We start from the raw sequence: 26784 nt of genomic DNA, 5'->3' as shown, positions 1-26784 counted from the left end.
CGTTATTTGGGCCAAAGGGGAAAGCCCACAAGGTTTTTGGAAAGTGCAAAATGAAGTTTTGCGGAGTCCACGGGCCAGACGCTGGGAACCCTGGCGTCTGGCTCTTTAGTCCGAGAAGGACTCTTGCCTTTCGGGTGAAACCGACTTTGTGGAAGCTTTTACTCCAAGTTTCGACCCCAAGGCTCAACATATAAATAGAGGGGCAGGGCCAGCACCAAAGACACATCAAGAAACACCAAGCCGTGTGCCGGCAACCCCGTCCCCTCTAGTTTATCCTCCGTCATAGTTTCCGTAGTGCTTAGGCGAAGCCCTGCGGAGATTGTTCTTCACCAACACCGTCACCACGCCGTCGTGCTGCCAGAACTCATCTACTACTTTGCCTGTCTTGCTGGATCGAAAAGGCAAGGACATCATCGAGCTGAACATGTGCAGAACTCAGAGGTGCCGTGCGTTCGGTACTTGGATCGGTCAGATCGTGAAGACGTACGACTACATCAACCGCGTTGATAAACGCTTCCGCTTAGCGATCTTCAAGGGTATGAAGATACACTCCCCCTCTCGTTGCTATGCATCACCATGATCTTGCATGTGCGTAGGATTTTTTTTTTTGAAATTACTACGTTCCCCAACAAAAAATCACTCACTTTTATGTCATGTCTAATTGTAGGTGTATTGGACACACGAACCACGTGTGAAGAAAAATGAAAAGGAGATGATTAGGTGCTGCTTAAGAAGTCCACTCACGTCGCTTTTGGTCCAAGAGAAGATGGAGACCAAGTGCACCACTTTTGGATTCGGATTCGAATTACACCGACACACCTGATTTCAAACACCTCCAAGTTTCGCATACGGACTCTGAATAGGATGAATCTTTTTTTGTTGGAAAGCTTATCTTGTGGACTTTCAAGCACAATTAGATTCGTCTTCATATTCTTTCTAAGCGTGGAGACAGAGGAAAAAGGTGTGATGTTGCTAGAGAATCTGAGTCAAAATCCAAGTCAAAAGGTGTTGCATCACCTCCACTTGTGCCCATGGGCCTTGTACGGCCTATGGTTAGATTTAGGCTGCCTTGGGACGTCCTCCCACCTCCTTGGCCACCATCACTTGGTCCTATATAAGTAGATCAATCTAGTAGCATTTTATTTGAGTATTAATTAGTTAAAAGTTAGTCATTGTTGCAACTTCGTGTACTTCATTTGTATCCAACAACCAGGTCAAGACCGCTTTTGAAACCCCATTTTTATCAATACTTCATATATATTTGCAATATTCAGATTGCTTTATCGTATTCTTGCTCGTTCTTTGATTGATTGCAGGAATAGACCTTCATGGTCAGGCTGATCGTGCTTCCGGCATTGTTAGTAACCTCCAGGAGATTGGTTTAGTGATTGCTAAGGAGCAATGTCGTGCATGTTTGTAGTCGGATCGTCAAAGGCAGCTCCACCAAATTGGTAGCTACCTCTCATGAAAAGATCGGGACACCCGCGCCTCTATCAAGTGGTATCAGCTTTTAGGTTGCTCGGTGAGAATTTCCAGTTATCCCTAGATTATAATTATTTTCTTACCTATTGTCCAAGAAAAAGCCACAAAAAAGTTAGATCTGTCCATCTTTTGTCCAAGCCAGTCAGAGCATTTGCAATTTCCTATTCAGTGCTTGCATAGTTGAATTATCGATTGCATCATCGTGTCTAGTTGTTGGTCTTACTGTCTAGTCCTTTAGAGTTTCAAGTTCTGTTCACATAAGTCATGATGCCGCTGCACCATTATCCCCTTCGCCGCCGACCATGACCATCCATCAATTTCCACCACGTGCTCCCCATCGATGCCGATACCTAAGCATGTGAGCACGTGCAGTACATAAAACTGAAACATCTATGAACACAACATATACGGCTAGCACATGAACAAGTAGTAGGAGATGAACAAATCTTACCCTCTGGTTGGCCAGGCCAATGCAGCGGCGGCAGCAGCAGCCAGGCATCGTTTGCTGCCTTCTTCTTCGCGGCTTCATTGTCGGCCATGGGGTCGATGCAGGGGAAGTAATCTATGCAGAGAAGGGCGGAGATGGGGACGGATCGAGAGCAGTCGCACCGAGACGCTCCCCAAAATGTTGTCACCCTTCTCTTGGGCAAGATATGAAGGACGGGGTTCTAGAGGCACCTGCTCTCCTGACCAACCGTGCATGCGGTCACCGGGATGGGATTGCCGGAAGCAACATAGTGAGAGGAACAACAGATGACGACTAGAGTTGCGCAAGGAGGAAGTGAGTGTGTGAGCTGCACCGGCCAACACCTCCTTATATAGTCCGTGAAGTTAATTAATCGAGACTAATTAACATTCCTGACCGGCAAAAATAAAGCACATAGGTGTGAGCTGGGCTCGGCTCATTCTCGCAACCTACGGGTCACGGCGAGGCGAGCGACGGAGGAGCGCGCGTGTACGACTCCTCTTCCCAAGCCCCTAATGGCATGTGGTTGAACAACCTTTATAAAAGAGATCTCAAATCTCCTCAACTAGCAACGTGGTACTATTCCCTCAAAAAAGCAATTTAATAATAAACTTCCCACCATTTCGAACATCTACAGCCGGACGCCCCAAACCAGCCTCGAACACCCGGGTGGACGGCCCGGTCACTGACTGGTCATGAAAATTCGACCCAGACGGGCGCCTCAAATGCTTAGGCTGACCGGCACCCTTGATATCCATCCCAAATATGGGGCGGATATGGGAGTGCTTGGGCGCGTCCGCCATGTCGGACCCGGCCCACGCTGGCCCACCTGAGCCCACATATATTCCTTCCCATCCGCTCACCGAACCAAACCCTAGCCACTCCACTCCCCTCTGCCACCCAAGCTCATGTTCGATGATCTCCGGCCTTCTCCGGCATGGCGGGCAATGGATCCAAGTCCTTCACCTCCAGATCCGTCGACCCCGAGCTCATCCATGCGGCCCCGATGAGAAGATGGCCGTCCGGCTTGCGCTTCACCGCTCCCGGGAGGAGGCCCGTGCAAGGCAGTGCTCAGACTCCTTCCATCCGGGATCCATTGCGTCCGTCTAAATGGCGCATGGATCCAATGTTAGTTGTGCCGTCACTGCCTCACTAGAGGCGGTGCGGCCCGACGCAGTGGCGGACGCGCAACCCCTCCATTGGCGTCGAGGCCATGGACGCACGATGGGCGTCATCCGACACAAACATGGCACGACTTTCCCGCCATGCGAGGCAGCGAGCGCGGGAGGCGCCAGCAGCCCTTGCGGTAGTGGACGTTAGAGAGGCAGAGTCGCATTCTCCGGCGCCCCGTATGTTGCACCAGTCCGGGCGCCACAACTGCGTCATGGTTGTCGGTCTCTAAGAACCTACATATGAGTTGTGAGCAACAACCCTTTAAGAGTTCGGCCAAGGACTGAACACGTCTAACAATCCTAAGTTATGATGAACGGTGGTGGGATGAACTGCAGATGAACACGAAGAACTACCTAGGTTCGGGCCACCTTCTTGGTGTAATACACTACTCTTGACTTATTTCTTATTGCAATGGTAGAGAGCTACAATGTGTCTGTTACAAGATCAAAAGATCGACCCCCGGTGAGGCTTTGGTCTCTCCTATTTATAGTGTCGATAGAGGACCTGCTGGAGGCTCCAATTGGTTGAATATGCATTGGAATAGGCTAGACTAGGTTGTACCATGGTGGCATAGTCGCCCATGGCATGCTTGTACGAGTGATGATGACGACCTCTCGGGGCAGTGTGTTACCCCTGGGTACTTACCTTCCTCCTCCTTCGGTGTACGTCGGATGGCAGCGAGGTACTGCCACTATAGCAGTGTAGACAACATGTGGATCTTATAGTGGCCGTTGTGGATGACTTTGTCCACACGGATCCTACCAGAGCTTACGCGTGAGGACCAGTCGTACACCCTCAGCCTGCCACCTAGAGCCGGTAGCCATCCTTCGAGGCATGGGTTGTGATGTTCGCTTGAACTACGTTGGTATTTCCCCAAAGAGGAAGGGATGATCCAGCACAGCTACGGTAGGTATTTCCCTCAGTGATGAGACCAAGGTTATCGAACTAGTAGAAGAACCACGCAACACCACGTAAACAACTCCTGCACACAAAGAACAAATACTTGCAACCCGATGTAAGAGAGGGGTTGTCAATCCCTCACGGGTAAAAAGATAGGTAAAACTGTAGTAGATTGGATAAATAGATCTCGTGGGAACGCGAGATAAAAATAAATAACAATAAATTGTAGCAAGGTATTTTTGTATTTTGGGATTAATAGATCTGAAATAAAAGCAAATAAAAAATAGATCGCGAAGGCAAATATAATAAAGAAGAGACATAGGGGCTGTAGATTTCACTAGTGGCTTCTCTCGAGAAAAATAGCAACGGTGGGTAAACAAATTACTGTTGGGCAATTGATAGAACTTCAAATACTCATGATGATATCCATGGAATGATCATTATATAGGCATCACGTCCAAGTTTAGTAGACTGACTCCTGCCTGCATCTACTACTATTACTCCACACATCGACCACTATCCAGCATGCATCTAGTGTATTAAGTTCATGGAGAAACGGAGTAATGCAATAAGAATGATGACATGATGTAGACAAGATCTATTTATGTAGAAATAGACCCCATCTTGTTATCCTTAATGGAAACGATACATACGTGTCGGTTCCCCTTTTGTCACTGGGATCAAGCACCGTAAGATCGAACCCATCACAAAGCACCTCTTCCCATGGCAAGAAAAATCGATCTAGTCGGCCTAACTGAACCAAAGAGTCGAAGAAGAAATACGAGGCTATAAGTAATCATGCATAAAAGAGATCAAAGAACTCAAATAACTTTCATGGATAAACACATAGATCTGATCATAAAGTGAAAGTTCATTGGATCCCAACAAACACACCGCAAAAAGAGTTACATCAAATAGATCTCCAAGAGACCATTGTATTGAGAATCAAAAAGAGAGAGAGGAAGCTATCTAGCTACTAACTACAGACCCGTAGGTCTACAATGAACTACTCACGCATCATCAGAGAGGCACCAATGAGGATGATGAACCCCTCTTTGATGGTGTCTAGATTGGATCAGGTGGTTCTGGAACTTGCGGCGGCCGGAATTGAATTTTGTCGGCTCCCCTAGGGTTTCTGGAATATTGGGGTATTTATAGAGCAAAGAGGCGGTGCGGGAGGTCATAGAGGTGGGCACAACCCACCTGGGCGCGCCTGGGCCCCTAGGTGCGCCCTGGTGGGTTGTGCTCCCCTCGGTGCTCCCCTTAGGTACTTTCTTGGCCTAGCAGGTGTCTTCTGGCCCAGAAAAAATCACCAAAAAGTTTCGCTGCGTTTGGAATCCGTTTGGTATTGATTTTCTGTGAAGTAAAAAACAAGCAAAAAACAACAGCTGGCACTTGGCACTATGTCAATAGGTTAGTCCCAAAAAATGATATAAAGTTGCTATAAAATGATTGTAAAACATCCAAGAATGATATGTTGGGGAACGTAGCAGAAATTTCAAAATTTTCTATGCATCACCAAGATCATCTATGGAGTAATATAGCAACGAGGGGAAGGAGAGTGCATCTACATACCCTTGTAGATCGCTAAGCGGAAGCGTTCAAGTGAACGGGGTTGATGGAGTCGTACTCGTCGTGATCCAAATTACCGATGATCCTAGTGCCGAACGGACGGCACCTCCGCGTTCAACACACATGCAGCCCGGTGACGTTTCCCATGCCTTGATCCAGCAAGGAGAGAGGGAGAGGTTGGGTAAGACTCCGTCCAGCAGCAGCACGACGGCGTGGTGGTGGTGGAGGAGCGTGGCAATCCTGCAGGGCTTCGCCAAGCACCGCGGGAGAGGAGGAGGACTTGGGAGAGGGGGAGGGCTGTGCCAGAACTTGGGGTGCGGCTGCCCTCCCACCTATCCACTATTTATAGGTGGGGAGAGAGGGGGCCGGCCCCCCTAGATCTCATCTAGGGTTGGGGCGGCGGCCAAAGGGGGGAAGAGTGCCTCCCAAGTCAAGTGGAGGCCCTCCCCCTTAGGGTTTCCCCTCTCCCATGCGCATGAGCCTTGGGGGGGCTGGTGCCCCTGGCCCATTAAGGCTAGGGCGCCCCCTTACATCTCATGCTGCTGTATTGGACGTGGTGGAACATTTTCCGGACCTTCGGACCCCTCCGGAATCCTCTGGAACCTTCTGGGAGCTTCCTGGTACAATACCGGAAAAAACCGAACTTTTCCCGGAACCCGAACAACAACTTTGCATATATAAATCTTTACCTCCGGACCATTCCGAAACTCCTCGTGACGTCCGGGATCTCATCCGGGACTCCGAACAACATTCGGTAACCACATACAAACTTCCTTTATAACCCTAGCGTCATCGAACCTTAAGTGTGTAGACCCTACGGGTTCGGGAGACACGTAGACATGACCGAGACAACTCTCCGGTCAATAACCAACAACAGGATCTGGATACCCATGTTGGCTCCCACATGTTCCACGATGATCTCATCGGATGAACCACGATGTCGAGGATTCAATCAATCCCGTATTCAATTCCCTTTGTCTAGGGGTATAGTACTTGCCCGAGATTCGATCGTCGGTATCCCGATACCTTGTTCAATCTCGTTACCGGCAAGTCTCTTTACTCGTTCCGTAACACATCATACCGTGATCAACCCCTTGGTCACATTGTGCACATTATGATGATGTCCTACCGAGTGGGCCCAGAGATACCTCTCCGTCACACGGAGTGACAAATCCCAGTCTCGATTCGTGCCAACCCAACAGACACTTTCGGAGATACCCGTAGTGTACCTTTATAGCCACCCAGTTACGTTGTGACATTTGGTACACCCAAAGCATTCCTACGGCATCCGGGAGTTGCACAATCTCATTGTCTAAGGAAATGATACTTGACATTAGAAAAGCTTTAGCATACGAACTACACGATCTTTGTGCTAGGCTTAGGATTGGGTCTTGTCCATCACATCATTCTCCTAATGATGTGATCCCGTTATCAACGACATCCAATGTCCATGGTCAGGAAACCGTAACCATCTATTGATCAACGAGCTAGTCTACTAGAGGCTTACTAGGGACATGGTGTTGTCTATGTATCCACACATGTATCTGAGTTTCCTATCAATACAATTATAGCAAGGATAATAAACGATTATCATGAACAAGGAAATATAATAATAATAACTAATTTATTATTGCCTCTAGGGCATATTTCCAACATGATAATATAACATCATGGAACAATCAAAAATTATAGATATGTTGGAGACGTATCAGCATCCCCAAGCTTAATTCCTGCTCGTCCTCGAGTAGGTAAATGATAAAAATAGAGTTTTTGATGTGGAATGTTGCCTAATATGTTCATCACATATTCTTTTCTTTGTAGCATGTACATTTGGACTTTTATATGGTTCAAAGCAATAGTTTAGTTTTGACATGAGGACTTTAATACTCAAGCATATCAACAAACAACCATGTCTTTCAAAATATCAACACTAAAGCAAGTTATCCCTTGCCCATTATGCTCAATCATTGATCCATTCATGAAACACACTCGCATATTAGCTACACCCAATGCTCAAGTATGATCATAGTGCCCATTAGTTGGTGCTTTATAAGAGAAGATGGAGACTCAAGTAAAAAAATTGCATAAAGTAAATGAAAGGCCGTTCACAGAGGGAAGTAGGGATTTTAGAGGTGCCAGAGCTCAAAGCAAAAAAGATAGAGAGATAAAACATTTTGGGTGGCATGCTTTTCCTGTCAATGAGAACGACCGAGTAGTTCCCAATACTTTCCATGCTAGATATATCATAGGTGGTTCCCAAACAGAAAATAAAGTTTATTCCTTTTCCACCATACTTTCACTTTCCATGGCTAACCGTATCCACGGGTGCCTTCCATACCAACACTTTCCAAGGAATTTATTATTTGACAACATAAAGTAAATTCATTTTTCATTTCAAGACAGGGCATCCCTAATACCTTTGCTATACTCTCGTGCAATGACAAGTGAATAAACACTCATCTTGAGAATAACATATCTAGCATGGAAATATATGAGCCACCCCTACCGTTTCATGAGCGGTACGAGCACACAAAAGGGAAATTTATTTTGAAAATTAGAGATGGCACATACAAATTTGCTTAGAACGACACGGAAATACCGCATATAGGTAGGTATAGTGGACTCATGTGAAAAAATGGGTTTAAAGGATTTTGGATGCACAAGTAGTGATCATACTTAGTGCAAATGAAGGCTAGCAAAAGATTGAGAAGCATCCAACCAAGAAACGAAAAATGTCATAAGTGAGCATTAAGAATAACTAACACCGAATAATGCACCACAAGTAGGATGTAATCTGATTGCATAACTATTGACTTTCGTGCTTGCATAGGGAATCACAAACCTTAACACCAATATTCTTACTAAAGCATAATTATTCATCAACATGACTCACATATCACTATCATCATATCTCAAAACTATTACAAGGAATCAAGTTTATTTTGTCCAATGATCTTCATGTAAGTTTTTATTATATCCTCCTCGGATATCTATCACTTTGGGACTAATTTCAGATGTTGCTTTTGATAAGCTCAAACAAATATAAGTGAAGAACATGAGCATCACAATTCTTTCTCTCAAAATAATCTAAGTGTAGCAAGAGAGCATTTCTTAAAAAAATCACCAACTCTCAAATAAATCTAAGTGAAGCATGAGAGCATTTATTAAAAAATACTAAAGCACACCGTGCTCAAAAAGATATAAGTGAAGCACTAGAGCAATTCCATAGCTCATAAAGATTTAAGTGAAGCATAGAGAGCAATTCTAACAAGTCATGGCATAATTTTGGCTCTCTCAAGTAGGTGTGTCCAGCAAGGATTCAAGACTTAAAATAAAAAGCAAAACAAGCAAAGACTTATATCAAACAAGACGCTCCAAGCAAAACTCATGATATGTGACGAATAAAAATATAGCTCCAAGTCAAATACCGATGCTTGTTAGAAGGAAGAGGGGATGCCACTCGGGGCCATCCCCAAGCTTAGTTGCTTGACACTTCTTGAATATTATCTTGGGGTGCCTCGGGCATCCCCAAGCTTAGACTTTTGATAATCCTTATTCCTTCATCCATCACGATCTCACCCAAAACTTGAAAACTTCAATCACACAAAACTCAACAAAACCTACATGAGATCCGTTAGTATAAGAAAGCAAATCACTACTGTAAGTACTGTTGCAAACCCATTCATATTTTATTTTTGCATTATATCTACTGTATTCCAACTTTTGTATGGCAAAAACTCTTCAAAGGAAACCAAAGAATCATCAAAACAAGCACACAACGCAAAGAAAACAGAATCTGTCAAAAACAGAACAGTCTATAGCAATCTGAAAACTTTGAATACTTCTGTAACTCCAAAAATTCTGAAAAATTAGGACAACGTGGGAAATTTGTATATCAATCTAGTGTAAAACATTCAGAGCAAAATCACGTTTCTATGATTTATGAAAATTATTTGTCTGAGCGCAAAAGTTTCTGTTTTTCAACAAGATCAAATCAACTATCACCCAACATGATCCCAAAGGCTTTGCTTGCAAAAAAGCTAACTAAAACACAAAAAACACAATAATAAAATTAGCATAATTGTGAAAATACTCAAGAACAGAAATAAAAAGACAAAAATAAATTTTATTCATTGGGTTGCCGCCCAACAAGTGCTATCGTTTTACGCCCCTAACTAGGCATAAGATTTAAATGATGCTCACATGAAAGATAGTAATTGAAACACGAAGAGAGCATCATATAACATGTGAAAAACACATTTAAGTCTAACATACTTCCTATGCATAGGCATTTTATAAGCAAACAAATTATCAAGACAAGAAATTTCTAGCATATGCAAGGTAAGAATATACATTGTCGATCTCAACATAACGAGAGGTAATTTAGTAATATGAAAATTTCTACAACCATATTTTCCTCTCTCATAATAATTACTTGTAGGATCATAATCAAAGTCAACAATATAACTATCACATAAAATATTCTCTTCATGATCCACATGCATGCAAAGTTGACACTCTTCCAAAATAGTGGGATTATCATCAAATAAAGTCATGACCTCTCCAAGCCCACTTTCATAAAAAGTTCATAAGATTGAACACTCTCCAAATTTGTGGGATTATTTTTAGCTAACGTTGACACTCTTCCAAACCCACTTTTAATATTATCACACACATGTTCATCACAAGGTTTAAATTTTTTTTCAAGATCATAGGAACCATTATCTCCCCAATCATGATCATTGCAAATAGTAGTGGACCTAGCAATATTAGCATCCCCAAGCTTGGGGTTTTGCATATTATTAGCACAGCTGACATCAAAGGAATTTATAATAACATCATTGCAATCATGATTCTCATTCAAGGAGCTACTAGATATTGCTAGTCAAATACTAAAATCCAGATGGACGTGGTAGTACTCCAAAATCCAGACGGTGGTGCTACTAGTACTAGTAGTAGTACTACCAATCTAGTAGGAGTACTAGCACTGTACTATCCGTTGGTCAAATTATTACGTGCTGCTCCTCACAGTGAAGTGACAAGACCCTGCGCCAGAGATGACACCTGAGTATAGGTGCCGTGTTCGGCATACCATAGTCAGCCTCACCGTCTGCAGTCATTATCATCATGGCTGTAGAGCTAACCTACTTACAACTAGCCCTGTTTGACATAATTTCCAGTGCGTAGATGCCCGTGCATTGCACGGAACACCAAGATTGGGGGTGGACGGCGTCGGCAGCGGCCATCGCGCCAGATTTTTCCACGGCCTTCTAGATGTGGTGGGGAGGAGATAAGGCTGATTGTGAGAGACAAGGAGTTGTTTGTAAATAGGGAACAAGTGCGGGCATCTTTTTGCAAAAATGGAGAAGTTTGGTTTGTATGCGTCAGATCTAGATCCAACGGCTATTGGTGAAAGATGGGAGGCACAACAACATCACCAACTCAGGACCTGTTTGATTCGCAGGATTTTGAAAACGCAGGAATAGGACACGGCAATATTACAAGTTTCAAACTGATATTACAAATGTTAGGAGTAATGTTGCACCTACGAAGAGCGAATTACTAGGAAGTTTACGTAAGAACTTTCGTTACTTTAGGTGGATGCAGCATTATCGTACAAACTAAAATCCACCACCCTGACAAGTCACTAATGGGCAAATAAGTTTTCGAGTCTCTGGCCACTTCATGTTTCAAAAACAAATTCAGCTTCTGCAGAGACTTTGTCATTTAGGCTTAGACGCTTGCGGTGATCAACACGCCATTCATTGTTGCGCTAGAGAACGCCAAACCTCATTACCTTGAGCACACTTGCCTCCAGAACAAAGAACCTGGCCAATTTAATCGAAGATGTGCTGCCTCGGTAGTCGATCAAATCAATTTTTGTAAGATGGAGATCAAGGCATTCGATGAGATTGTTATAGTGCATCACATTTTTCACTTTCGGGTCTTTTTTTATCTGCAAAACAAGAGAACATATTAGAGCAGCTGGCTGTATAAGATTGACGTGTCATCAAGAGGTACCAATATCATTCGCCCATACGATAGGGTTGGATGGCTAATGATACTCTCTCTCTCTCTCTCTCTCTCTCTCTCTTTCTATTTCCTCTCATTTAACTAGGAGCACGTGAAGAGCTTGGGCATTTGTTGCCTTCCACTATGTGGCCGATGCCATATTTCGCAAAAGTATGCCACATAATACGCATCGATGTCAAATCAAAAGATTTTGGCACCACTCTCATGATGTGAGAGAGTTGGCACCGCTGTGCACACAGACCCACATGTATAGACAAATCAATCAAACCAACTACACCAGCCTCTCACTCTACCAAACAAGTGTTTTTTATTGCCTCAGTCCTCTCTCTCTCCCACACAGTGTTTTTTCATTGCATGAGTTAATTTGGCACCGGAGCAAAGTAGGTGATCCAGATTGGGGCACCAGGTGAGCAATGGAGGGGCATCGATGCCAAATGCATCATAAGTGAATTTGGCACGTGTTTTGGCCTACATAGCCCACTTTTGTACTCCCTCCGTCCCAAAATTCATGTCTTAAATTTGTCTAAATACGGATGTATCTAGTTTCATTTTAGTGTTAGATACATCCGTATCTAAATAAATGCAAGACAAGAATTTTGGGATGGAGGGAATACTACCTCGTATTTAGTATAAAATTTTGACCATAGATTTACCTAAGAAAATGCCAATGCATGTCACTAAAAATTACACCATTTGTAATTATATTCAAATACGAATCCAATGATATAGTTCTTAGTGACATGCATTAACATTTTGTCAGTTAAATCTATGGTCAAATTTTGATACTACCAAATTGGAAGAGTAAACCAGGACGGAGGTAGTACTTGCTCTTACGGTAACCATAGAGTTACTGGAGTAGTCTAAGTTCCTTTCCACTATGACTAGCCTAGGCTACTATAGTAGTATAGCATAAAAACGATGCAGGTGATCACGTGAGAAAAAATACTAAAAACATTTCTTTCGGTGCAGTGCGTAGATGCAGTTTGAACACTACACTTGTCATCGTAATTTGGGAAAATTATGAAAAAATTGAGCTACCTTGTGATTACCGTTTACTAATAGGAAAGAAGTTTCACCTCGATGAGTAGCTTCCCCGTGCACGGAAAGCATGTAAGGAATCCAACAACTTGATCCAGATTGGGGCCGATAGATTTTAGTGCCAAGATCTTCACTGTGCGCATGGACTGGGTCAAGCTTGTGGGAATCATTTTCTGGAAGACGGTCGTATATACATCAAGAAGAAATTTAAAAATGTGAATTTCAAGAAGACAGAGAAGAAGATGAGTGTTGTACCTGAACTATTACGGATCCAATAAAGAGTTTGGAGAATTTGGCTGACGAGTACACCAACACTGTCAATTTCGGCACGTCAATGACCCTGATTTTTGTTGGACCTTCTAGATCTGATACAAGCAATCTCTCAAGGAAAGGCGCATTCTCAATGACCATAACGTGGAATAGCTGGAGTGATCTCTTCCCAACCGATGTCTTGTTGCGGGGCCAGCAAGATACATAAATCCATCGGAGATTCGTCGAGGCGATGTGCAGGCTAATGAACCCGTGGATCGGCTCAAGACGAAGGTACTCGAGCGTAGTACAGCTGCGGAGCAGGTGCTCCATAGCCTTCTTCGAGATGACAACGTCAAAGAGGTCGAGCTGCTTGAGTTGAGGGAGAAGAAGAGCGGGCGCGGCATTAATCTGGGGAAGATAGCAGGAGCTGAAGCTGGCGCGTCGCAGCGTTAGCGTGAGGTAGAGCGCGGACGGCGGCAGAGAGCGACATCGTACAACTTCAAAGCTGAGCTCCTCGAGCTGATCTAGGGTGGGGGATAAGAACCACTCGTCGAACTTGGGTTGGACCTTGCAGTTGGTACTGAACATGCGGATGTCAAGGCGTCTGGCTGGCCCAGGGTGCGATGAAAGGATCTTGGAGACTGCGGCCATGCATTTGCAATCCCCGTCGCAGAGGTAGCTGTCGACGGTGAGGTTGAGGGGGATGCGGCGCCAGAGGGGGCGCCACCGCCGGGAGAGCAGGGCGGTCCGCACGGCAGATTTGGTGGGGAGGAGGCCGATGATGACGAGCAGCATGTCATCGGGGAGGCTGCTGATGAAGTCCAGGCTTGCCAGATGCGGTTTTGGCTCGAGCCGCCTCCGCTTGTTGGCTGCCTCGCCGTCCATCTCAACCGGCGGTGACGCCGGTGTACACGTGTGCCGGTGTGTGTTGTGTGTTGGGTGTGCGCGAGTGCGTCCTTCTGTGCATGTCGCCGCGCAGTGGTGAATTGTGCGCAAGTGCGTCCTTCATGCGCAAGAAGTGTGTCCTCAATGCGCCCTCAATTTACTAGCGTGCGGGGTGCTACCCCGGCCTAATGGTTTCAACTTTGTTTACTTCACCGCGTGTCAGATGGGCCTCTAGTTTACTTATTTTCACCCACTGCCACATGGGCCAGCACACGAAGATATAGAACACGAGCTAACAAGGCAACATGTGGACTGGTTGACCGGTCAACTAAACAATATACGGAGCTACACGCTGACACAGTGAGCGTATAATCCGTCGGTATAGAGAGTTCGAGTGAGAGGGGAGGCCCGTGAGAGATAGCAGAGAGAGAGAGAGACAAAGAGCTACTCCCTCCGTTCGATAATGTAGTTCCAACATTTTTTAAAGTCAAACTTTTGAAACTTTGACCAAGTTTCTAAAGAAATTACTTATATCTACAATACCAAAGATAAATGATAGTATGAAGTAAGTACATGTTGTGATGAATCTAATGATCGTTCCAGATGTAAATGTTTTTCTCCACATGTACCTGGTTAAACTTTTCTGAGGTTTGACTTTTCAAAACATCCATATGCTTATGGACATGACAGAGTCCCTAACTAGAGAGAGAGAGAGAGAGAGAGATAGAAAGAGTGAGTGAAAAAAGTGTGCGCGTGTGTGAAAGAGACATGGACAACACACGATAAAAGTAGAGAAAAAGCGTGTGTGTCTTATGTAAACATATCACACATGCATCTTCGACAACGGAGGCAAGGTGAGGAGATAGTGTGTGGTTGTTTGGAACCGAGAGAGCAAGACCCCTAGCATGTGGCCAAGAGGGGTATGACAAACAAGGGAGAGAGGTCGAGAGAGACGTACGGAGAAAATGCAGACATGGGGAGGAGAGAGTGTATGTTTGTCATAGAGAGATCCCCTGGAGATCGTGGTGGGACTACATGGGTGGGAGATCGAGTGACAAGGTGTGTGTGCGATAGAAGACGCCCCGAGAGATATCGAGATAGACGTATGGATGGAAGGAGACAATACGTGTGTTCCTGATGGCTAGTAAGAGATAATCATACTTAGAAGGGGGGTGCTTGCGCCTATGATGGAGTGAGGGATTATGGTACTTAGGGGGTGCGTGTCACTTGAAGAGAGAACAAGGACGGAGAGTGTTGGATGGGTCTATATGTATAGCGCGAGCGAGACATGTGTATGTGTGAAGCAGGGAGATATAAGGTAAGTTTGGCTTGCATCCTGAGTATCTTTTGCCTGGCCCGGGGTTGTGGCTGGATTTCATGCACGCTTGTTTGGTTGCTACCCAGTGAAAAAGAATGCCCGCCTGGCCTGGATTCCCATGCACTTTAATTAGCCTGGCTGGACTCCCGACACTGCAAGTAGCTTGGCCCAGGCGACCGATTTCGAACGCCTGGCCGTGCCTGGTCGTGCGGCCACGAGGCTAACAACAACTTGGATGGATATTTGCATTAAATAATTGCTGCATGGATTGATTGATGGGATGTTGATGCTTTGCCTGGCCCAGGCATGAACCAAACGCTTCAGCACCACACAAGCCTGGCCAGGCAGAATTATTTTACATCTCACGTCCACACCAGGCAGTACTGGCCATCAAGGCATGAGGGTCAGGTCACGAACCAAACTTACTAATAAATTTTGAGAGAGATTGAGGAGCCCCGATAAGGCTGAGTGGTGCGTCGGATAGCTGAGAGGGGGAAAGAGATATTCCATCCGCTCGATAATGCAGTGCATGTAAATTTTTTCGAAGTCAAACTTTGGAAACTTTGATCAGGTTTACGCAAATGTTATTTATATCTACAATACCAAAGATACATCATACAAAACTACATATCATGGTGAATCTAATGGTATATGTTTGCCGTTCTAGATGTAATTGTTTTTCTCCACGTACATGGTCAAACTTTGTGATGTTTGACTTTTCAATAAATCTATATGCTATGGACCGAGGAGAGTGCCTAAGTCGAGACAGATCAAGTGCGTGTGAAGGAGAATGAGTAAGTGTGCAAAAAGAGTATGTGTGTGAAAGAGAAAGTGACAACAAACGATAAATTAGAGAGAGTGTGTGTTTTATGCGAACATATCAGCATGCATCTCCGAGATAGAAAAGCGAGGCGAGGAGATACACGAAGATAGCTAGTGTGTGATTGTTTGCAAGGGAGAGAGACACCCCTGTAGCTCATGTCCAATAGAGGTCTGGCCAACAAGGAACAAAGGTCGAGAGGGACACATGGAGGACATGGACGCATGGGGAGGGAGAGAGGGTGTGTTTGTGATAGAGAGATCCCCTCGAGATCGTGAGGGGACTATATGGGTGGGAGATCGAGGGAGGTGCGTGCGCAATAGAAAGATGCCCCGAGAGAAATCGAGATAGACCATGCACATGTTTGTGATGGAGACTAAGATTAGCTAGTCATATACATATAGGGGGGACTGCGTGTCACAGCCTGATTTTTCATGGCACAACACTTAAGATGATAAATCATGATAAAGTGTGGTTTGACAAAAACTTTTGCAATATTTGACTTTTTATTGAGTTAGTTTTCTCTCTGTATTTTCAAGTGCTCTTTAAAGTCAACACAACTCCACCTTCTATACCTCATCTCCTTGCCCCAAGCTTCTGCCCAATGATCATGCCATGTGTATAGAGCATTATAGTATTTCTTACAAAAATAATTTGGCCAAAAAGTATTTTCTAAAATTAGTATTCCAAAAACCCCTGAATTAAGGTTTGCACTGCAAGTACTTGATTTGGGGTATGAAAAATACTTCAAAGAGTATATTTGAAGCCTATTAGATATAGGATTCCCATAAACCACAAAAATATAATTTTAAAAGTTATTTTCCTATTTTATTTAAAAGCTTTTTCCTAAGGCCAGAAATGGTCTTTAATAGGGAAAAATTATTTTATGGTTTTAAAAATATTTGTGAAAATTTAGGGAAACTCAGTAGACATATATTGTCCATATATAAGAGTTTCAACACATGGTCATGTTCAAAATATTGGTCAAACACCTCAAAAACCCTTTCTGGATATTTCAAGCTTTTGAAATATTTACAAAGGAAATATTCTCCAAAAATTCCAAGAAATTCTAGCATGTCACATATGACATGTTGGATGATCTTGACAAGTATCATCTCATGGAGAATAGTATAACCCCATGAAATCCCCTCAAAACCATTTCTGTCCATTTTGAAGTTTGAGCAACTTTACATTGCCAAACATGTCCAAATGCTCTCAAATCTTGTGAACATGCTCAAATGGTATAATCATTCATCTATACCAAATGGCACAAGTTGGAGAAAATGTTATATTGATCAAAGTGCCCCAAAACCCTCTCTGTCCAGCATTTAATTTGAACAACTTTGTACTACCAACTTTCTCTCCTTGACCCCAACTTTGGTGAGCATATTAACATGACCAAATGAGGCCACTACACCAAGTGGTGCATCAAGGAGAAGTGATTTGCTCAACTAAATCTACACAAGTTCATTTCTGCTAATTTCTAGGGTTTACAACTTTGCCCAAATGGACTCAACCTTGGTGGAACCTATCATTATCTCATTCCATTTGACCTTGTCAAGCCTCATGACAAGAGGAGTTCATCTGCTTGCCCAAACCAGCAACAAACACCTTCTGCCATTTTACTAAAACCCCTGTTTTGACCACTTCCACTCTTCTCCATGGCCTCAACTTTTTACCACAGCCCCACCTAGACCTCTTCTACCTCCAGTAGCAATGGATGCATCTCAGATCAATAATTGAGGGGTGAAACCTCCTCTTTTACCTCTCTGGACAGCCCTTGCACCCCTCTTTCTCACCTCCCTCCTCACTCCAGTGGCCACCCAGGGCATCCAATGCCCCTCCCCCATTCTTTACTCCTCCCTAGAGCTACCAGACATGCTTGGCCGCGCCCAGTTTGCCAAAAAAAATTGGCATGCCGGCCATTTGCACGCTCTGGAGCGCGCTACAGTGCGCTCCCGCACTGTAACCGCCCCCTGCCAAGCACCTCCGGCCACCTCGGCTCTCCCCCTCACGCCAGCCGATGCCCCTCGACGTCCGCAGCACGCCACGCCTCTGTACCCCTCCTTCCTCTCCCTCCTCTTGCCCCAGCTCGCACGCGCGCCGACCGCCCGAGCGCACCAGTGAGCGCGCTCACACGCGTGGTGCCCCTGGCCCCTGCTCTCTCTCTCTTTTCACTCCCCTCGCCCTGGACCGACCCCACGAGCACCCCCGACACCTCGCTGCGAGCCCCCGTGGCTTGCAGCGACGGCAACAGCCTCGCCGGCGCATGAGCTCACGGTGCACCTCGCCCCCTTCTATTTAAGGCCACCCCCGAGCCCCCTCTCTACTCCTTTCGCCCTCTCTCCCTCTCGTACGTCACCCAGACACAGCCAACCCTCTCGCCGAGCCCTCCGTCGCTCCCCATGGCTGGAGCCGAGCCGCCGGACTCTGTCTAAATTCGCGCCCACCACTCCTCCTCCTCCCATCTAGACCACACCACAGCACCTCCACCGTCACCGCGGACCCCTCCCGTGCTTCTTCCTCTCCTCCCCGTGGCTGTTCCCGTGAGTTGCATCACCATCGCTGGCCTCGCCCGCCGCGGCCGATGATGCGCTCGCATCTAGCCACCCCTGCGGAGATGGCGCACCTCGGAGGATGCGGCACGCTCTCCTGAGCACGTTGGTACCGCCGGGGAGAATCCCGGCGCCCGCTCGGCCTCGCCTCCCCTGCCTTGCTCTGTTCGAGCGGGAGGTTGGAGACGGCCTGAGCACCGGGCCCCGCTCGTCAGCGACCCGGCGGGCGGGCCCCGCCCGTTTAAGTGGAGACGGCTTCGGCCGGATCCGCTTTCCTCGCGCGTTGGCGCACTTCGTGAACCCGCCTCCGACGTCGCCTCCTCCGCCCGTCCAGCCGAGCCACTGTGCCGGCCCACTGCTAAACTACGCCCAGTGCACTGGGTAAGGGTAAAACCCTTTCCCTTTCCTTTTTTCTTTTTCTGTAAATTTGTAAAATCCACAAATAAATCAAATGAACTCCAAATTTGATGATTCAAATTTCCAGAAACTCCACAAATCAAGTCCTATTTAATAGGCCACAGTGGACATTTTTGTTGTCCTTGGTTTTCACTGAACCTTTTAAAAAGGTCATTTATCCACATAAGTCCACTTCAAAAATCCATATTATATTCATTTCAACTCCAAATCCAGTGAAACCAATTTCTAAATGTTTCTAAAATCATGCCTGAATTAATGGGTACTTTTACTCATTTTTATAAAATGGCATTCTGTGTACAACTTGTGGATCCATCAAATCCATTGATTCCATCATATTGAAATGTTTAGAAATATCCATTGATCCACTTCCAATGAAATCACCTTGGTCATTCCTCATATGACCAGAGGTATCCTAGAAAAGTCCAACCATTTTTAGAGCACTTTTATCCTTGCCTTGTCGTGTTGCTTATTATGGTTGTTTTCGATGATAGTTGACGAAGTAGACGAAATGCCCGAAGTTGGACCAGAGATATTTGAAGACCTCGAAGACTTTGTTAAAACAGGCAAGTAGCCCTTTGACCATGTCTATGAAACCCTTTTTATGCATGTCATATAGCACCATATTGTTGTTGCAACAGAATCATGATGAGGTGGTATCCACTTTGATGGTTTGCCACCATACTTCCTCGTTGATACTTGCATTGTGCATAACCCTACCTTCTTATGAGGGTTATGACGGTGGGAGTAGATATGATGCTAAAGTAGTGCTACGCAAAAAGGGACGGGAATATGCATGGTGATGGAGGCAAAGTATTTTCAAAAGACTTTTCGAAAACCCCATCGGGTGCCACTTATGCCCGGGGGAGATGATGAGTTGGGTAGCCACTTGATGACGAAGTGGTGTACCGAGGCAAGTGTGTGTTGTTTTCAAAACGGATTGGTTTAAGTTGCGACCGTTATTCCAATCTTACATGCGCAACCACTCTACCCTTATATGGGAAAGTGCATTATTGATTACCTAGACCGATACTAGCTTGGAGCCCGCATTACTAGTGATGGGAGAGTTGTTGGTGCGCTCTCTCGGGACGGGGTCGTGCCAGGTAGGGTGGCCATGACTATTTTCACAGGGCACCGGACACACCCTTGGTACCCCGTGCTTGTGGTATGTGATGAATATGGGAGAGAGGCTCCACAACTTTATGATGTGAAATGTTAGGCACGGGGGTTACTACCAATCGAGTGGACTCCATGTTAGTGTCGTCTAGGGAAAGATAGTGATCGGGTGCTTACCCCGGGTACTTGAGGTATCGCGGGTCGTGGATGACACGGAAGTTCCCTGGATCTTGTGGGTAAAGTGTGCAACCTCTGCAGAGTGTAAAACTATTCGAATAGCCGTGTCCACGGTCAAGGACAGTTGGGTAACCGCTCTTGGGATACGTCCACATGTTTACAAACCGTGTGTGTGTGTTGATAAAACTACTTGGGTCAAGTCAAGGGACTTGACATGATTGAGTTGGGTCGGTGCCCACTCTATTTATGTTGATATATGTAACCTGTCCTCATGGTTACTTGAATTCTCCTGATGCATGTCTTACAAGTTGTTGAACATGTCATTGCACTCAAAACTAGCTTTCTGCAAAAATTTACCTATATCATGTATTGTTACATCTTGGACCAAAACATGGGTTGCTTGCGAGTACATTCAAAGTACTCATTGGCTTGCCACTGGTTATTTAATTGACCAGGCATGGAAGAACCGGAGTTTGAAGAAGAGTTCTTTGGAGACGAACATGCGAACTAGGATGTTTCCCAGTCAGAATGCCTGTAGGGTTAAGGCGGATGGCGTGGGTTCTACTTATCGACGAAGATTTCCGCTGCTTAAGTTGATTTGGTATTCAGCCCCGGTGGCTTTATCTATGTAAGACTTGACCATAATGGTCATAATTTGTGAAAGACGGTATGTATGGATGTAAGACTCTTGTTATTCAGCTTCTGTGTGTTCAGTGAGCATTGATCTTTGGGATCACTGTACACGTGCATTCGGTGATCATGACTTATGAGTCGGGGTCCCCACAGAGCTGGTATCAGAGCCATCCTGACTGTAGGGAGCCTTAGATAGCATGGTCGTTAGTTAGGGTAAAACTATTTCCAAAACTATTACAAGTTTTCAAAACTATCTATACTTTTCTTCCCTTCTCAGTTTTTCAAAAACTAAGGTATACTTTCCCCATCGATCTCTTCCCTTCAAAACTATTGCAAACGGTCGCTAGCACCCTAAAGCCCCTGACCACAGGATTCCTTGTAATCCTCGTGGATAGCCTAGAAGGAGTACACCTTGCCAAACACTCACCCACCTCTTCTGAACCCAAGATTCGCGACACCACAACAAGATGATGCCAACAGAAGATACACCTTTGAAGAATGAGGGCATGAAGACCCAGAGGATGGTGACACCTTTGAATTTGCCCCAGGATGATGCAACCTTGTCCCATGACGATCAGGGTGTAAGATATGCAAGACCATGATAGACATCGCTAATAGAGCAATCATGTCCTTACCGTTGTTGTATCGGCAACCACCAGTGGATGAGAACCTCGCCATTTGGTCCGCCTCACCATAGTGAGCAGGAAAACGGTTCTTCTCACCCCCCCCGCTCTTGGTGTCGATGTTATCATCAACGTAACCGACATGATGGACCACTATTATGCCTTGATAATGTCATTACATAAAGGATTGCCTACCTGGTACACTCGACGCCTTAGAAGGCAAAAGGGATCGTCGTGATTAAGAAGACAAGAGGAGACCAAGTCAATGCCAGCTACAAGGAGCCACCTTCACCCCATCACTCCAACAGGCGAGAAGTTGTTGAAGACTCTTCAAGCTCAACCGGGATCGTTTCATCGAACAACTACAAGAGACGTAGCAACACCTGGGGAAAACCCGGAAGACTGCACGAGGCACAAGGCACGACTACTGAGTCCGAGAACCCCTAGGGTAGGATAAGTCGTGTACCCCCTATGCGCAGTCGAGTCTGTAAGATGGTTCGAATAGAACCGTGATGGTGTGTTGCTTGTTTTTATTTCTTTATGTTTTGATATAGGTCGCACTTTTGCCCTAGGCAACAAGTACGTGACTCTATCACCTTCCTTACCCTGTTTCTTTTGTTTGGCCCTTTTTGCACCTGTTTGTTTGCACTTGCACTATAGAACCCCCTTTAGGCATTCCCCTCCTCTATGCTACCTCTCCCTCTCATCTCTCTCCTCAACTGAAGGCTAGCAAGACAAGACACACCAAGGATTCTACTTTGGCAACCAACCAGCACTGAAGACTTTTGCTACAACCTCCTCGACCAAGTGCAGCCCCTTAGAGTTATGATTGCCCCTCAAGATTAGGAACCCATTCCTAGACCCTTCGAGACTTCATAAGATACCCCAGCTCGAATCCTTAACCATGTGCTTAACCCACAGAATTGCAAGAGAACCTGTTAGGCCTCCGTAACCTTGCTTATCACTGGGTTCATTATGGAACTAGTGGACGTAGTGAGCGAGCACATTGTCATCCTAAGGTAGCACCAGAACTGACAATGCCATAGGAAAGACCAATTTGGGGATATATGAACAGAGGACAAATGACTTGGTGAGTTTATAATGACTTTGAGGAATCGTCCGAGACTATTTGGTGGATTATGAGGTTCTCATGTTAGTTGATGAACTTGGTGGGATCATGTTAATAGAGTAGCATAGCTTTCATTACCCCTGAGTAAATTGGATTTATAGGACAATTATGATCGCAAGCTGGAATTCTTGGAAGTATTTGGATTTAACTTAGCCATGGGATATTGATAGGAGACAGTTGATATTACGTAAACTAGCAGTGTGTCCCGCGCATTTGCGCGGCTAGATTTTCATTGTGCTATACTTTTTTCGTTTGACATATATTAAATTAGCACTTTAGGTACACATAGAAATTAATATACCAAAACATATAGACAAAGTTTACCAGGCCAAAACTTTTCATTTGGTTTGGTAAATCCCATAATTAGGTACACATCAGAGATGTCAAAATTTACCTAGTTTACTTCTTTCAAAATTTGATCATGATATCATTTTTATTTCCAGGCCATGAATTATGTACTTGATTCCATGATTGCTAGATACCATTGTGCTCGTGGAAATGATATAACCATGTTCATCTATAATTTACATATTGAGATAATACAATTTTCTCTTGATGAATTTTTGCATGTATGTTGTTACTTTGGATCATGTGTGATAACAGAAAGTTTATGATAATGATGTTGATGGCTCAACATGCAAAACCATAGGCACTATTCTCTCGTAACAATTGTATATATTTTCCCATAAAAAAGTACCTATTTCACTCAGTTCCACTACTCCACACACCCTAGTTTCTATATATATTTCCATGGACAATCTTCTACGATTGTTTTACAAAACCAACTTTGAGGACACTGATCGTTTGTATCTGAATATGCTGCATGTTCTCTTTCTCCTAGGACCTCAACATTGGTTGCTACCACAAAAAAAGAAAAACATTGGTTGAATTGCATTATTTTCTCACTTAGCGCAATTCTATGTTCAAAAGCTTTCGCACATGCTCATCTTAATCAAATTTCTAGAACCCCTTCGTCCAAGTTTGGAAACATAATTATCTATTCATTTTCACTCGTTGGACATAGTATAGAAACCTAATTGCAAGCATTTGCTCTCATTTCGTACTTTATATTTCATAAATAAATTAGATGATAAGTGTAATATATATTACAGATTTCTATAATAGGCATGTACTTCTTATCCACCTAATGAGAGTTGTATATTAATTATAGATTTTAGCATGTCGTATATTATTTTTATATTGTTTAATAATTTTTTGTTGTAAAGCTCTACTAAGACGATAGCAATTAAAATGGATCAAAGTTAGTAATATAAATATATTATTAATATTGTGTCAAGTCGTCTATATAATTCTCGTACTTTGGTGTAACATGCGAGGTAGGGTCAGTTAATCACCTAACATGCGAGTGATCGATCTTGCTCGTTTAGATTATCGGTGCAATAGAGTAAGTCCCCAACTTTGACTTGTGAGAAAATATCATGGCTATTTAAATATAATTTTCAGTTTAAATTGTCGGGTGTTAGTCCATGTCTCCACAGGCATGGCTTTTGTGCATGCACATGCCTCGGCCGATATGCTTTTGTGCATGCACATGCCTCGGCCGGCCGGATGACAGCTAGCTTAACCATCTAGTAGTAGTGGAGTCCACTTGATTACCATCATTACTTTTCAATTACGTAATTAGCAGACAATAAATACATGCATGCACTCCATGTACATGAACGCTCCGGTGCTTTTAGAATCTGTTGTAGAGTCCAAGGAAGACACGTTTGGCGGTTTCTGTTTGAATCCTTCATGGAGTCTGCATGCATCACGATCCATCACAATCGGTCTTTGCACACATGTACCACTAGACCATGATGGCGCGCGTTGCCGCGCCCGTCTATTTTGACAATAGAATGGTAGAAATCACACCGTCTATTTTGACTATAGAATATTCAGAATCAATGTAAAATATATAGAGGCAATATATAAGCCTCATTTGGCCATAACATTAATCATACGATCGTCAATTAATTCTAAATCTGTTTTTGGACCGGCTAGAGTGCTTGAAACAACATACTCTCTATTTTTGCAAATAAAGTGCAAAATTAGTTCTATGTGACAAAACCTACACCTTCCTGTAATCCATATAGCTTCGTTGGAACCTTTTCAGGGCCAAAACCAAATTTACCTTTACCGCAAGATAGCCCAGCAGCCTCACCGCAGCATCAGATGCCTATCCCCTGGTACACCATTGTCGATGAGCATGATCTAGTCAACAGTGGACCCTGGTGCAAAAAGAATTTAAAAATTATATCGTTAGATAGAGAAAAGTATTTATCAAATACTCCCTCCCAGAGTACTTGTCTAAGATATGTCTAGATACGAACATCCGTATCTAGATAAATCTAAGCCAAGTAATTTGGGACAGAGGTTGTACTAAAAAAAATCAGTTGAGAGTCCAAATTATGAAGCGTAAATAAGAAAATGAGATGCATACAACACTACTAAAATAGAGGATTACATACAAATCGCAATGCCTGCACACCTGTCACGTTAGACTATTAGTATGCATCCAGTTTCATCTCTGCAACCAATAGATATAAGATATATATATATATATATATATATATGTACCTACGCAATACCTAGGTAAGATCTGTATGTACCCACACAATAACGGCCCTCCAGCACTATATATGCTAACCTTGGAAGGACTACTAATGCTGTCAAAAGCTTGGTGCAATTCAAACGTAGAATCTATAGAGGGAAGTTTTGCTTTGTCCTTTTTATAACTCATAAACAACTTGTGGATGTTAATTATCAGCAAACTGGATAAAAGTAGCTGACCTATCCATTACGGTATTTGAACTGGACACAAATAGCCCCCGTGATGATTTAGCGGTACAGAGTATTAGTACACGTAGGACTCGATCATAAGGGAATATGGAAATCAACTAAACAGCGAGCAACTTTGAAGCAAAAAGGTATGTAGGCGCATCTTGCACTCCTTGACATATAGGCAAAACAATATGATGACACTTTGGTCTTGCTAAAATAGCAATTCAAACTATATATATATTTTAGAAACGACCGTCCGACAGTTATCCAATATTTCAGCATGTCAAAGTACTTTGTATATAAGCTTAGATAAGCAAGGATACAGCGAAAACAATTGGTTCACACTTTATTTGAACTGCCTCTTATGGGAAGAGATTTCTTCACATTCGCAAATCACTCACGCCTGAATAATTAATTCTACAACTGCAAAACGTGATGTACACGTCAGCAATGGATGTATCATATAGTAATAGTATACAAAACAAAATTATGGCAGAAGGAGAAAAGAGTCGTACGGGCAAGATTCTGACAATTTCTCTGATATGGTTTTGTAACAAATTCAGCCAAGACGTGAAACACACTACACTTAGCCGCTGGGAGCTCACAACATTCATTCTTCTCATGAGGGGGTAGCACCAGTTTAGTTGACCAAACGACAAAGATAACACCAGAAAAACATGGCTTTGAATCATACCTTGTGCTGAAACATATCACCCACTATAAGAAAAGAAACAGTACCACTATAGTAGATCACATCCTTGTGCTCTTTCTTTCCATAGTTCTTCTGAAATCACCGCTCGCCATCTGTCATGTTTCCAGTAGGAGTTTTGTCAGTACTCTGAACATGAGGAGAAAGGTGCAACACGTTATGAAGTACCAAAGTTCAAAAAACTGCTAGGCTCTAATTGCACATTTTGACACTGACTCGCGCCTAGCTCGCTTAATCTCCGCCTAAGCGTTCTATACGAACACTATACGGCAGGTAGAACACGAGCTCACTTGGCTGAAGAAATCAAGGGAAGAGCAGGAGAGCAATCTGTACGCCAAGCCAACGTATAACAGCAACATCAGATACTCTACGAGACAAGAAGAGGAACATGATCTCACCTGAGCGAAGACGGAGGAGTCGTTTCACCAAGAGCCCTCGAGCGCGTCGACTGAAGCCGGATCCCGCGCTTCTGGTCAAACCCAGCGCGAGCCTCGCCTTGGCAAGTTCCCGCCTCGCATCGGAGCTGGACCGGATGGACTCGATCCCATCCCTGACCTCAGGTGGACGGACGCACCCCAGCGGTCTTCGATGGATGGAACCGGCCGCCCCTCTCCGCGGCTTGATTCCGGATCTATGCGCTCCCGTTCCCCTCCTTCGATTAGGGTTCGCTAGTTTTTGGGCTCGCGAGTAAAGCCGACGCGGTCG

General features: G+C 44.3%; 1 long non-coding RNA gene across 1 annotated transcript; it reads right to left on the bottom strand.

The window, feature by feature from the left end:
• Nucleotides 1-24483: 24483 nt before the first annotated feature.
• LOC119333164 lies at nucleotides 24484-26723 on the bottom strand. The gene is made up of 2 exons (XR_005161169.1): nucleotides 26478-26723; nucleotides 24484-26174 (listed from the first exon to the last, which is right to left on the bottom strand). It is a non-coding gene; the product is annotated as an uncharacterized LOC119333164 (long non-coding RNA).
• Between the last annotated feature and the right edge of the window lie 61 nt (nucleotides 26724-26784).

This window comes from Triticum dicoccoides, chromosome 1B, assembly GCF_002162155.2.
Source record: "Triticum dicoccoides isolate Atlit2015 ecotype Zavitan chromosome 1B, WEW_v2.0, whole genome shotgun sequence".
Taxonomy (NCBI): Eukaryota; Viridiplantae; Streptophyta; class Magnoliopsida; order Poales; family Poaceae; genus Triticum; species Triticum dicoccoides.
This window is presented reverse-complemented; position numbering and strand designations above follow the sequence as displayed.